A 12882-nucleotide genomic window follows, 5' to 3' on the forward strand; every position below is an offset into this window, starting at 1 on the left:
TGGACATATATTTTCATTTCTCTTGGGTAAGTTGGGTTTTCTGAGTCTTAGGGTATGCATTTAAGTTTATGATAAAATGCTAACTTTTCCCAAAACAGTTGTACCAATTACATTTACATTTCTAACAGCAGTATATGCAGTTTTCAGTTCAATACTTGTAAAATAAATGTCATAAGTATATTTGTCCTAGATTTTTGGTTTTAATAGTTGTACCGTGCTACTAAGTTATCAAAAAAAAACCAAAAAAACAAACCATGTGTCAGTGTAGATGGATAGATGTGCTGAGGTCGAGACTTTTTTTGGTTGCCAGAGTAGAAAGATGTTGAAAACAACCAATTAGTCCAAATAATTCCTCCATACTGTCAGTTAGCAATATTTGAACTTCCTTCTTTGCACTGTCATTTTTTTTTACTTTCAAACGCTGTTGGAATTCAGAGTCCCCAGGAAGCCAATCTGATAGGCTCTCTCCATCAGGATGTATCAGGGTCAATTATCACAGGCCCAGCTAAGAGTTGGGTGGTGGGATCCATTCTGGGAATGAAGAGTTCACATCAGGAGCTAGGCAAAGACGGGGACTGCAGAGTGTGACCGTGAGGGAGAGATGCAGCAAATGACCTACAAACAGACCAGAAACCAGGATGAATGGAGGCTGGGGCAGGAAGCCCGTTTTCCTCTTCTGGCAGAGATTTGGGTTTGAGAACTAGCTGTGCCATTTTCTAGTCATGTGGCTTTATGCAGATCCTGCAACCTCCTAATTAAACATCAGATTTCTTTTCTTTATCTGGGATGCTGAGGAAATACTATCGGCTCTATCTGCATTGCATGGTTGTTGATCCGGGTGTTTCACTGAGCGGCACAGCTGAGTACGGCATACACTTGACAGGTGTCTTTTATTTGGTCAGTTTTTGTTTTGTTTTGTTTTGTTTTGTCTTTTTGGTCTTTTCAGGGCCGCACCCAGGGCATATGGATGTTCCCAGGCTAGGGGGTCTAATCAGAGCTACAGCTGCTGGTCTACATCACAGCTCATAGCAATGCTGAATCCTTAACCCACTGAGCTAGGCCAGGGATCTAACCCGAAACCTCATGGTTCCCAGTTGGATTTGTTTCCACTGCACCGCGATGGGAACTCCTATTTGGTCAGTTTTTAAATTGCCTTCTCTCATTTATTTCTCTTCCGTTGACCTAGTTTTGACTTTTACTCCAAACCTACCAAATCAACGGTGTCTCCTCTCAAATTCTCTCTTCCTGCGCCTTTAGAAACCCTGGCACACTTTATAGTAGGTAATTGGCGGCACTGTCATAAATTTCTTTCTACGACAGTCCATCTCAGATGCAGAGAGCAAAACTGTGAGGTTTTAGACCTGACTAGGATGTGCCTTTAAGTGTCAGGTTCTGTGATCCATCAAAGAATATTCAAGTTACATTTTTTTGTTTCTTTTTTTTTTTGCTTTTTAGAGCATATGAAATTTCCCAGGCTAGGGGTCGAATCAGAGCTACATTTGCCGGCCTACACCACAACCTTATAGCAACTACATTTATAGCACAACCACAATTATAGCAACTACATTGCTATAATGCCATATCCTTAACCCATTGAGTGAGGCCAGGGATCGAACCCTCAACTTCATGGTTACTAGCAGATTCCTTTCTGTTGCGCCACAATAGGAACTTATCAAGTTACATTTCAATGAGCCTAGAGTGGGATTCAAACTGACATGGGATGCTAGGAGGCTTTCTTAATTTCTGTGACTTTTCTGTTGTCTCTAAGACAAAGACAAGTATCCTTTTACAAGAGGAGCTAAGTCACGGGTGTTTATAAACTGCCTACATTTTCCTGGAAATTTTCCTATATTCCCTTGCTATTTATAACTGCATTTGTGTTGCTCTTTTTGCGTGTGTTCCAACATAATGTTTATAGAAAAGATGTCATGTCATCCTTTCAGTGCCCTCTGTGATAGAAAAGATGAAATGAAGTTTTAATGGAGTAAATGACTCGCTGGGGAAAACACATGTCTTTGGAGTGACGACATCGGTGGTGATTCCATGGCCCCATTGTTCTCTGGGGACCTGATGTTTCCATGGACTGTCTAGCTCACAGGATGGTTGTGCTTTCAAGTAAAGCCAATCTCCAAATTATGCTAAATGTGGGGGCCAGGACTTAGTAGGAGCTAAGGAATTTCTGAAGACAATAGCACAAAGGAGGTTCCTCTGTACTTGGCAGCTTGTTCTCAAGACTGAGTGGAATGAGTCAAAATTTTGGATATGGTCTTGTTAAATCTGAGCTCAGTAACAAGGACTATTTGATAACTTGGATAAGGCTTGGCCTAGCTTACCTGTTAGCTACCCTTTGGCCAGCACTGAGGCTACAGAATATCTGCCGATGATATTTACCCCTCGATTGTCATCAGTGCCCAAGGCCCATTATTTCTTCTCTTTTTCTTCCATAGTAATAGAACTTCAGAGTTATAGATGTGCACCTGGGCAGCCAGAAGAAACTACAGCGTCAAGGCTTCTTTGCAGCTAAATGTGACCATGTGACTAAGATTTGGCCAAAGAGATGCAATCACAATCATTCAAGAACTGCTGGTAGAAGACTTCCTCAGAAGACCACACATGTGGGACCACACATCCCCATGTGATCCCCTCCCCCTACCTGGTTTTGCCCTGTGCTTTTTCCCCTTCCAGCTCAAATGTGTATGTAGAGGACTCCCCTGTGGAGTAATAAGAGGGAGGAGCATGAGTATCTGACGACTTCCTGTAGCAAATCCGCCAAGTTGGCTGTGGGCTGCCTACCTCTTGACTTTCATGAGGGTTTTCATGCCCTTGTTGAAAACACTGTTTCTGTTGTCTGTCATCAGCAGCAGAGCCCTCTGAGAAGAGAGAGTGCCAACTGTTCTCATGGAATCTCAAAGGTGGTCTCAGAAAAAAAGCAGAACTTGCCTGTCTCAGGGCAGGAGTCTGCTGAGCTGGGTCGGTCCCTTCCCCTGCATTCAGAACACATGCAGACTTCTCTGGCATCTGCTGCAGGAACTCGGGGGCAGCAGCTCAAGGCCCCAAGGTATCTGGTCACCTTAGCAGCTCTGTCAGCTGTACTGGAAAGTGCTGGGTAGGCCAGGCACTTCCAGTTGCATATGTCACTGCCTATTGGTGGCAAGTTTTGTTTTGCTCAAATTTTAAAAGATTGCAGATGCAGATCTGCTGTAATAGGAGGAAGCCTTCCACTGCTCCAGTCCAACCCCATGCTTGAGACCGTGAGGCAATGAGTCCAAACAGGTTTTGCAAAATTACTGACATGCCAGGAATAGGGTACCCAGAAGAGTGGAAAAAAGACCAACCAGGCAGTTGGCACCTGGATTCTAGTCCTGGCACCACTGAGATGCTGGGACCAATGTGATCTTGAGCGAGTTACTTAGCTGCTCTGGCTCCCAGGTTCTGTGAATGTGATATGAGGGAGCTGGTTGTCTGATTTCTAAGATCCTTTAATCCCATCATCATTTTCTGAGGTTCACCATACAGTTTCATTCCTTTTTCCTAAAATTATGCAACTGATCTGTTGAGTAAAAGTACTACAAAAAAATATACCAATACTGTGACCACATTGTGAAAGTCTGTTATTGATTTGCCCAGATCCTTGCCTTGGCTCCAGTGTAAAAATCCACAAGAATAAAAGGCGCTGCTGGAAAATGCAGAGCCAGATGTTGGCAACTTCACTTTCATGGGTCGTCATCAAAATCGTAAGGGCACAAGACTGCATTTCAGAAACGTGTTAATAAAAACATAAACACTACCTGGGTTACTTGGTTTTCAAATTCGGTCCCTGCTTCGAACATGACCTTCGGTGGTCAGAGCAGAATCTTCTTTGGGGGGGACAGTAAGAGGTTTTGTTCCAAAGCTGTTGTTACAAAAACCAAACCAAACCAAAACAAAATCCACCAAAATTACAAGAAAAGAAGCCATTTAATAAGACAAAAAACTACACTTTTCTGGGTGGGGATTACAAACCAGGCCATGTGTGAGAGTTTGAAGTGATTATTTTCTCAACTTAAACAGTGAATGAGAACTTGATGTACTTGAAGCTTGATGAATACAGCAACCAGGCAGCAGATACCCAGGGGGAGGATGGAGGAATTGTTTAAGCATTTCCCAGATGCTTTTTGTATCACATGCAGTGTTATGTTTTTGGCCACCCATGAACAAGCTTGCAGGAGGCCAAGGCCCAACAATGCCATCCTTTTCTGTTTGCATAGCTGCCTGTCTCAGAAAGTGCTGATATTTTTCACAATTTGCAAGGTCCTGAAAAAAAAAAAAAGTGAGAGAGAGAAAGAGAGAAGAATATATCTCTGTCTTAAAAAAAAAACTATATTCAAATCTGATATACTATTTTAACATTGTTCATATAATAGAAAGCTGCCAATAAACTTTATTAGGAAAAAACCTACAAGGATTTTGATCACCTAGAAGGCACATCTAGGAGTTCCCCTTGTAGCTCAATGGTAACGAACCCAACTAGTACCCATGAGGACATGGCCTCGCTCAGTGGGTTAAAGATCTGGTGTTGCCACGAGCTGTGGTGTAGGTCGCAGACAAAGCTCGGATCTGACGTTGCTGTGGCTGTGGTGTATGCTGTCATCTGCAGCTCTGATTCAACCCCTAGCTGGGAACTTTCATATGCCCTGGGTGCAGTCCTAAAAAACAAAAAAGCAGCAACAAAAAAAGAAGGCACATCTAAAGCCATCATGTCAAGTCTTCCTAAAGCTAGCTTGCCGGCCTTGTTTCCCTAATTTTCCTCCTGGCATCATCATTCTTCTAGTCATCTGCCTTTGCTTGGTCATCTTAAGCTATTTCCCATCCTGACCTGACTTCCTCCAGCGGTCATCTTCCTCTTTGCAGTCATGGCCATGGGCACCATGAAGTGGACTCTCTGTCTCCTACCTGGAATCTGCTCCCACCCCGCCACCCCCCACACCCAATCTCCTGTCCTGAGACTGTCTTTCCAGCAAGTGACTGGGAACCCTGTTGCCAGATTAAGCTTTTTTACAACAAGATTTTAAAAATCTTTTTTTTGTGTATTATCCTAGTATAATGGAAAGATTCTGGGCCTAGAAGTCAGAGAGCTGGATTTAGATCCTGGCCCCATAATTAATTAGCACATCACTTGATCACTCTTAGCCTTAATTTCTCATCTATAAGACAGAAAGAAAAATCACATTTCATGAACTAGTATGTATAAGATGCATCGTGGGAGTTCCCATTGTGGCGCAGTGGAAAAGAACCTGACTAGTATTTATGAGGATATGAGTTTGATTCCTGGCCTTGCTCAATGGATTAAAGATCCAGTGTTGCCATGAGCTGCAGTGTAGTTTGCAGATGTGGCTTGGATCCTGTGTTGCTGTGGCTGTGGTGTAGCCTGGCATCTGCAGCTCTGATTTAATCCCTAGCCTGGGAACTTCTATATGCCATGGCCCTTAAAAAAAAAAAAAAAAAAAAAAAAAAAAAAAAAAAAAGGTAAAATGCTTTGGGCAGTGTCTAGAATAAACTCTGTAAATGATTATATTGAAAGGATTAAATTCCAGAAGCTCAGCTGCTTCCAAGCTTCTGTGCTAGTCCAGTTCTGTTGACAAACTTTCTGTCAAAACAACTCAGCTTTATTTATTGCCCAAGACATTTCCTGTCCTTTGCTATTTTTTTCAAACCTGTCCTTGGAATCCTCACTTATGTTCCTTTAAAGTCTCTCCTCCAGAAACTTTTCAGGGACCACTTTAACACGTAGCGTTTTCTCCCTCTGTGAAGTCCCCACCAGTTTCACTGCAGAGACAGATCTCTCTATGGGTCTTGTTGCTGAAACTTGACCTCTGTCCACTGGTGCCGTGTAGAAACACATAGAGTTTTGAGTGAAGAAGAAGAACAGCTTTTATTGCCTTGCCAGGCAAAGGATGCCACAGCAGGCTATTGTCTTAAAGACTGCCCTCATTTGGGGAAGAATTGCATTGAGTTTTTTAGTTTAAAAGGAGAAAACAGAGTTTCAGTTAAGAATCAGGATTGGGGCAAACATACATTCTTCTTTCTTTGGGGGAATTTTAGTCATCAAAGCCGGTGTTAGGAGATTTCAACATGATCCATATGGTGGTCTTCTGGGTTACTGCCCAGAATAACTGTACTTGTGAAAAGGGCATAATGATCTGAGGTTAGAACAAACTAGGAAATTTCCTGGAAAACATCATGTGCTAATATTTAACCTACAGGCAACTGTGCTCAGGGTCCCTAATCTTTAGGTTACAGGTAATTGTGTTTAGGGTGCAATCAAAAGAGGGAGAAGCACAAGGAAGGGCTCGAAGCTGTTTAATTTGAAAATATTTCTTTCTTTCTTTTTTTTTTTTAAACTATAGTTGATTTACAATGTCCTGTCGATTTCTGCTGTACAGTAAAGTGACCAGTTACACACACACACACACACACATTCTTTGTTTCACATCATCCTCCGTCATGTTCCATCACAAGTGACTGGATATAGTTCCCTGTGCTATACAGCAGGACCTCATCCCTTATCCACTCCAAATGCAATAGTTTGCATCTACTAACTCCAAACTTCCGGTCCATCCCACTCCCTCCCCCTCCCCCTTCGCAGCCAGATGTATGAGGGGAGTTCATACTTCTTGTGGATCAGCAGTAATGAACCTGACTAGTATTCATGAGGATGCGGGTTCAATCCCTGGCCTCACTCAGTGGGTTAAGGATCCTGCATTGCCATGAGCTGTGGTGTAGGTTGTAGATCTGGCTCAGGTCTGGCACTGCTGTGGTTATGGCTCTGATTCAACCCCTAGCCTGGGAACATATGCTGTGAGTGTGGACCCCGCCCCCCCCAAAAAAAAGCAAAAAAAGAAGTATGAGGAATATAACTTTTGTTTTAGGTGTCTAAGATGCCTTCCTGCCCCAAGGCTGTACTGTTGTTGCTTGACAGTTCCTCCCCATCTGCTCTCTTCTGCAATCATCAACTGTCTGGACCTGTCCCCTTGGAACTCAAGGGAGGCCATGGAGGCTGAATGAGGTCCATTTCCTAAAAAACAAGAAATGGGGGACATGGAAAGGCTTTTGTGCCCAGGAGGCCCACAGGGCCCTGCTCGGTTTCAGTCTCTCTCATTTCTGCCTGTCTTCGGGCAGAGGCATTGGCTGCTTCTGCTCCAGATGATCTCTTATAGAGTATTTGTATACCAGCAGCCTTTTGGAAGAGCAAAGGGTGAGTTTGTTTACTGTCCCATATAATGAAGATAATGTCTCTTTTCAGGGCAAAAGTAGGGCCAGCTTACTGCCCATACAAAAAACCTGGGTTTCCCATGCTCTGATTCAGGTCCTGTAAGGCAACCACGACTAGGGCAAGGTCACCAGGCCCTCCTTGTCTCACCCTGTGGGAACCGGGGCTTGGGAACCATGCAAAGCAGAATACTCCCCTGGTGCAGCTGCTGTAACACAGTCCTTTGCCTCTGGTTCCTTGTGTTGTCTTTCTGTGAAACTGTAGCAGGGTAACTGCTTAGGTTGCAAGTAGGATACAATTTCAGACCCTTCATAGTTCTTGACAACAATTATCATTATTTTTTTCATAACATTCTACTCTTTCTCCCCTTTTTTATTGTAACTTATGTAGAAAGTGGTTATAGAGAAATTGGTTTGAAGAGAAATTGTCTTTTTAAAATTTTTTTCTTGTGGAATGTTCTGAGTCATGGATTTACAGCTTCCTATGATGTCATTTGTCTTGCTTCTCTATACTATGTATTCCCACTCAAATCAGTTTTCATTTTGAACTTGAAGCTTCCAATGACCTAGCTCCAGACCTCTCTTGAAATATTTGACTCTTGTTTATGTTTATTTCTGGTCTCTGTTACTATGTCGAAGTTTTTTTTTTTTTTTTTTTTTTTTTTTTTTTTTTTAATGAATAGGGCTTCTTTTGATTTGCCTTAAAAAAAACCTCCCATTTTTTCTAGGGAACATCATAACTAGAGTAACAGCATTTGCTGAATGAAAGCTCAAGATTAAAAAAAAAAGAAGAAGAAGAAAAGAAAAAAGAAAAAGAAAAAAAATAAGTGAGCGGATCCAAGCCATTTTTTCCCTCCTCTCCACCAGAGGGTGCATTCCATATTCCAGAGCAGTTCAAGTCTGGGATCTTGCCTGCTTCCAATACTAGGGTGTCTGTGCACCATAAATGCAGCTCAATGAATTAGTAAGCGTATGAAAATGCATCATTAAGTGGAGCCTTGGTCTGCTTACACTTTGTCCTACACAGGCACTCCAGCTGACACCAATAAGATTTCTTTTGACTGTGATTTAATCATCACTGTTTGCAGGCCCAGACTTCAAGGATGGCTTCTTATGATTTTTCACATTTTCCACCAACCGGAAAGTGCTTGTTAAGTACACAGTATGCACTGTCAGTGCACACATACCCACTGCCCACACACGGCACAGGGGCCTGACTAGAAATTCTGGACCTTGTGCTACTTTGATAATTACAATAAAAGAAATTCCATGTCCTCTGTAGTGTAAGGATGACCTGAACTTGAACAGTATTGAATCTAATGGAAACAAAGGAGGGAGAGGCAGAGGGCTGTCTTCTGAATGTATTTTCTTTTAACTTTTACACTTTGCTCCAGGAGTTCAGAGTTAATTGAATAACCCACTCCTAGCAGCACTTGATTTTCATTCAATCAAAAGGGCTCATCCTAATTGGTAATTCTATTTGGATGCACTGTGTTTTTTGTTTTTAATTTAACTTTATTTAAGTATTCTTGGTTTATAATGTTGTATTAGTCTCAGGTATACAGAAAAGTGAATCAATCATATATATAAATATATCCATTCTTTTTTCCCATATAGGTTATTACAAACTATTGAGTAGATTTTCCCGTGATGTACAGTAGGTTCTCATTAATCATCTATTTTATACAGTAGTGTATATATGTTATTCCTACCCTCCCAGTTCTTCCACCCCCCAGTTGTATCCTTAACATTGGTTTAAAAATCTGTGAGTTTGTTTCTGTTTTATAAATTCTTTTGTATAATTTTTCAATTGGTTTCACATATAAGTGATATATTTGTCTTTTTCTGTCTGACTTACTTCACTCAGTATGATAATCTCCAAGTCCATCCATATTGGTGCAGATGGCATTGAGGTACCACCTTACACCAGCCAGAATGGCCACCATCAAAAGTCTATGAACAATAAATGCTGGAGAGGGTGTGGAGAAAAGGGAACCCTCCTACTCTATTGGTGGGATTGTAAACTGGTACAACCACTACTGAGAATAGTATGGAGCTTCCTCCAAAAGCTAAATATGGAACTACCATATGATCCTGCAATCTCACTCCTGGATATATATCCAGAGAAAACCATAAATCAAAGATATACATGCACCCCTATGTTCACTGCAGCACTACTTACAATAGCCAAGACATGAATGCAACCCAAATGTCCGCTGGCAGATGAGTGGATAGGAAAATGTGATACATCTCCACAATGGAATATTACTCAGCCATAAAAAGAAGGGATGCACTGTTTTTTGAAGCATTGTAGCTCTCCAGGCAACTGCAATTTTCTGAGGTCATAGGAAGTTTGAGTCATCTTGTGAAGTAGGAAGAACATGATGCAGTTACAGCTTCAGAGTTGTTCACATTCTGATTGGGGAGGGTGGTTCCCCCTCCCCCATGCACACACGTCACAGCCACAAGTGAGGGGTCTGGGTGAAGCAGCACAAAGCCTGTGGGCTTCACTGATAGAGTCCTTCGTGAGGAAGCAGAACCCCCAGGAAAGCAGGAGAGCACTGCCTCCCTCTTTCTTTCTCAGAGATGCCTTTGACCTCTAGGTTCCTTAGCTTTGCTGGTATAGAGGGAGTGGGTGGCTGCCTGCTGATTCTCACTTTCCATGTTCAAACACTTTGGAGGCAGAATCTCTTGAGGTTTAAGTTCCCCTCCCACTATCCTGTGAAGTTGCTTCAGTTGCGCCAGCGGTTGCGTGATAGTTTTGAGGGCTACTCTCTTCCTAGTTATCTCTATAGCCACTGCTCCGAGCTCCACATACGTGGAGGGTGCTGGTGTGTTTCAACTTGCCTATAGCTCACCTGTTCCTCACTCCTGCCGTCACTGCCTTTCTGCCTCTGATCATCCGTGCAGATGCCTCCTCTCTTCACACTCTTAGCTCTAAGGGACCACAAAGGCTTTCTTCACCAAGCCCCTTCGAGCTCACTCTGGGGACGGCCCGCGTGCAGCCTGAAGAGCTGGGTCCAGGTTCTCTTTCCCACCCCCATAACGGAAATGGGCAAGAACTTGCAATGGCACCAACTCTAGTCTGTCACCAGGAAGCTGGCTGTGTAAACCGCCAGCAAATCAAAGAAGAGGTCGCTTTTGCCTTTTTAGAAGCTAAGGCCGGTCTGTGTAATCTGCAAGCCTTCCTGAAATGAGCACCCCTTCCTTTGTTGACCCCGACCAGAACCTCGAAACAGCCTTAGCGCAAGATTTCCTCTAGGCAGCTAACTCACAGGCACACGGAAACTTTTTGTCACCTCACTCGATCCTCCGTCCTTCTCTGTAGAACAGGTCAACTTCCAGCCTTCACGTTCTAGAACTTTGACGTCCGACGCCAGGGTCCGCCGTTACCGCTAGATCGCGCTGTCGGACAAGAAATCTGAAGCTCGGGAGCCGCCGGGAACCCAGGAGCCGAAGGGAGAAGAGGTGGGCGCAGTCGATGGGGAGAGAGGACTAATGAAGGTCCCAGGATGTGGCTGAAGGAGCAAAAGCCACAGAAAAACCCGAACTGAATAAATCCGACAAGATCTGCCTCCCATGGATAAATAACCAGTTGTTGCAAACGTTAATGGGTCCCAAGGGGTGTTAAGAACCCGACACACTAATGAAGGGCACAGATTGGAAAGGGGTTTACACCTTTTTTACGCATTTCCCCGCTTTCCGTACTAGGAGTCCAGCAGAAGGGCCCCAGAGGCCAAACAGTGTAGAAGGGGTGCTGGGAGGCGCCCCCCAAGACGCACCCTTGGTTGCGTTTACGTGGCATCCTTGTCCCCTGTGAGTGCGTGTGCTTGAACTAGCTTGTGGATCTGGATCTGTGTACTTCCCCACCCGGGCGTCCCCTCCCTTCTTCTCTCAACCGACTCTGGAAACTCTGCTTATGATCTTTTTTTTTTGTCCTGAGGGTTGGAGGGCTTTTGCAGCGGGTGGTTTACATCGGCTACATCTTCTTTGCAACTTTTTTTTTTCACTTTTCCCAAGTTTTATTGAAGTATGGTTGACCTAAAATGCTGTGATAATTTCTGCTGTACAGCAAAGTGATTCAGTTGTATATGTACACACATCCAGTCTCTTTCAGATTCTTTTCTTACATAGATGACCACAGAATATTGGGTAGAGTGCTCTGAGCTATAGGACAGGTCCCTGTTGGCCAGTCATTCTGTATACATCCATGTGCATATGCCTGTTTCAAACCCCCAGTCCACCACCTCCACCTGTCCCCTTTAATAACTATAAGTTTTTCAAAATCTGTCTGTTTCTGTTCTGCAAATAAGTTCATTTGTATCCTTTTTAAAAAGAGTCCACATATAAGTGATATCATATGATATTTGTCCTTCACTGTCTGATTAATTTCACTTAGGATAATCTCTAGGTCCATCCATGTGGTGCAGCAATTATTTTCAAATGTTTTAAATCAAAGCCTGTGAACTAGGATGCTTTGAGGATTCTCAGGAGGATGGCCTGTGGGTGCGCCACGCTGCTCAGGGTTGGAGAGCTGAAGCCTCTCCCACCTAGTCTAGAGTCCTCCAGCCTTGGGAAGAGGAAGCCTACTTCTGCCCTTGGCTCTCCGAGGGTCACCGACTGCTCCACTCCTGGGCTGATAGATGCTTTTGCAGCTCCAAGTCAAATGAACAGGAGAAAATTAATTTTTAAACCAAGAATATCAACAACCAGTTATGTTGCTTCCTAGTCCACATTGCCACCATAAATGAAAAAAAAAAAAGTAGTACATACACACACACACACACACACACACACACACACGCACACAACCCCCACCCCACTTGGGGAAAATGCAAACTCCAGCCAGCCTGGGTTGATGTGCAAAAGGCAGCAGTTTTCCTTTTCTAGACTGAGGTGTGGGTTTCCCCTGGGGCGTCCCTGGCGGTTCCAGGCCGAGGCGCAGCGCTCCTTGCGCGGGGTCTGGACAGCGGCTGCTGGGACTTCTCTGCTCCCCTGTTCTGTCCCCTAGGCTGTCACCCGCCCATGTGCGTCCGAGAGAAGGAGTTGAGTGAGAGTGCGGGTGAAGGCTGTCCGTAGGCGGGGGATAGGGCTCAGTGGTACCCAGGTGATCGCCGGACGCTGGGGCATGCAGGTCGTGTTGTTCACGCTCTGGGCGCTGGTGGTGGCGGAGTGAGGAATGTTTGTGCCAGACACCCAGGTTGTGAGAGTTTGACGGGGAAAAGCCCTGTGCGCTGTGTGCGTTTGGGCTCTTTGTGTGAGCTCCCGGCTGGACTTCGCGTGGGCCGTGTGTACGCGGGGAATGTGCGGAGGTGGTGATTCCCAGTTTCCTCCATTCTCTCCCTCCAGTCTGGTCTCCGGCTTTCTCCCACTTTCGCTGGGCAGCCAGTGCGTGGGTCGGGGTGCAGGGGACCGCCCTGCAAGTTCTTTTCATTCTAAAGGCAAGTTCGGGGTCTATCACGCTTGATGGAGGGAAGGCCGAATTAGCAGAAGCCAAATCAAACAGGGAAGAGAGCTTTACACTGTATACACCACTTCTATTTTGGGCGGTTAATTCCAGGAATGCCCCTCCCGCGTTCTCTTCTGCGCCCCCTCCTCCACTCCCGGAAGCTTAAACTTGCAGGAGTAACGCCT

This window comes from Sus scrofa, chromosome 1, assembly GCF_000003025.6.
Source record: "Sus scrofa isolate TJ Tabasco breed Duroc chromosome 1, Sscrofa11.1, whole genome shotgun sequence".
NCBI classification, from domain to species: domain Eukaryota; kingdom Metazoa; phylum Chordata; class Mammalia; order Artiodactyla; family Suidae; genus Sus; species Sus scrofa.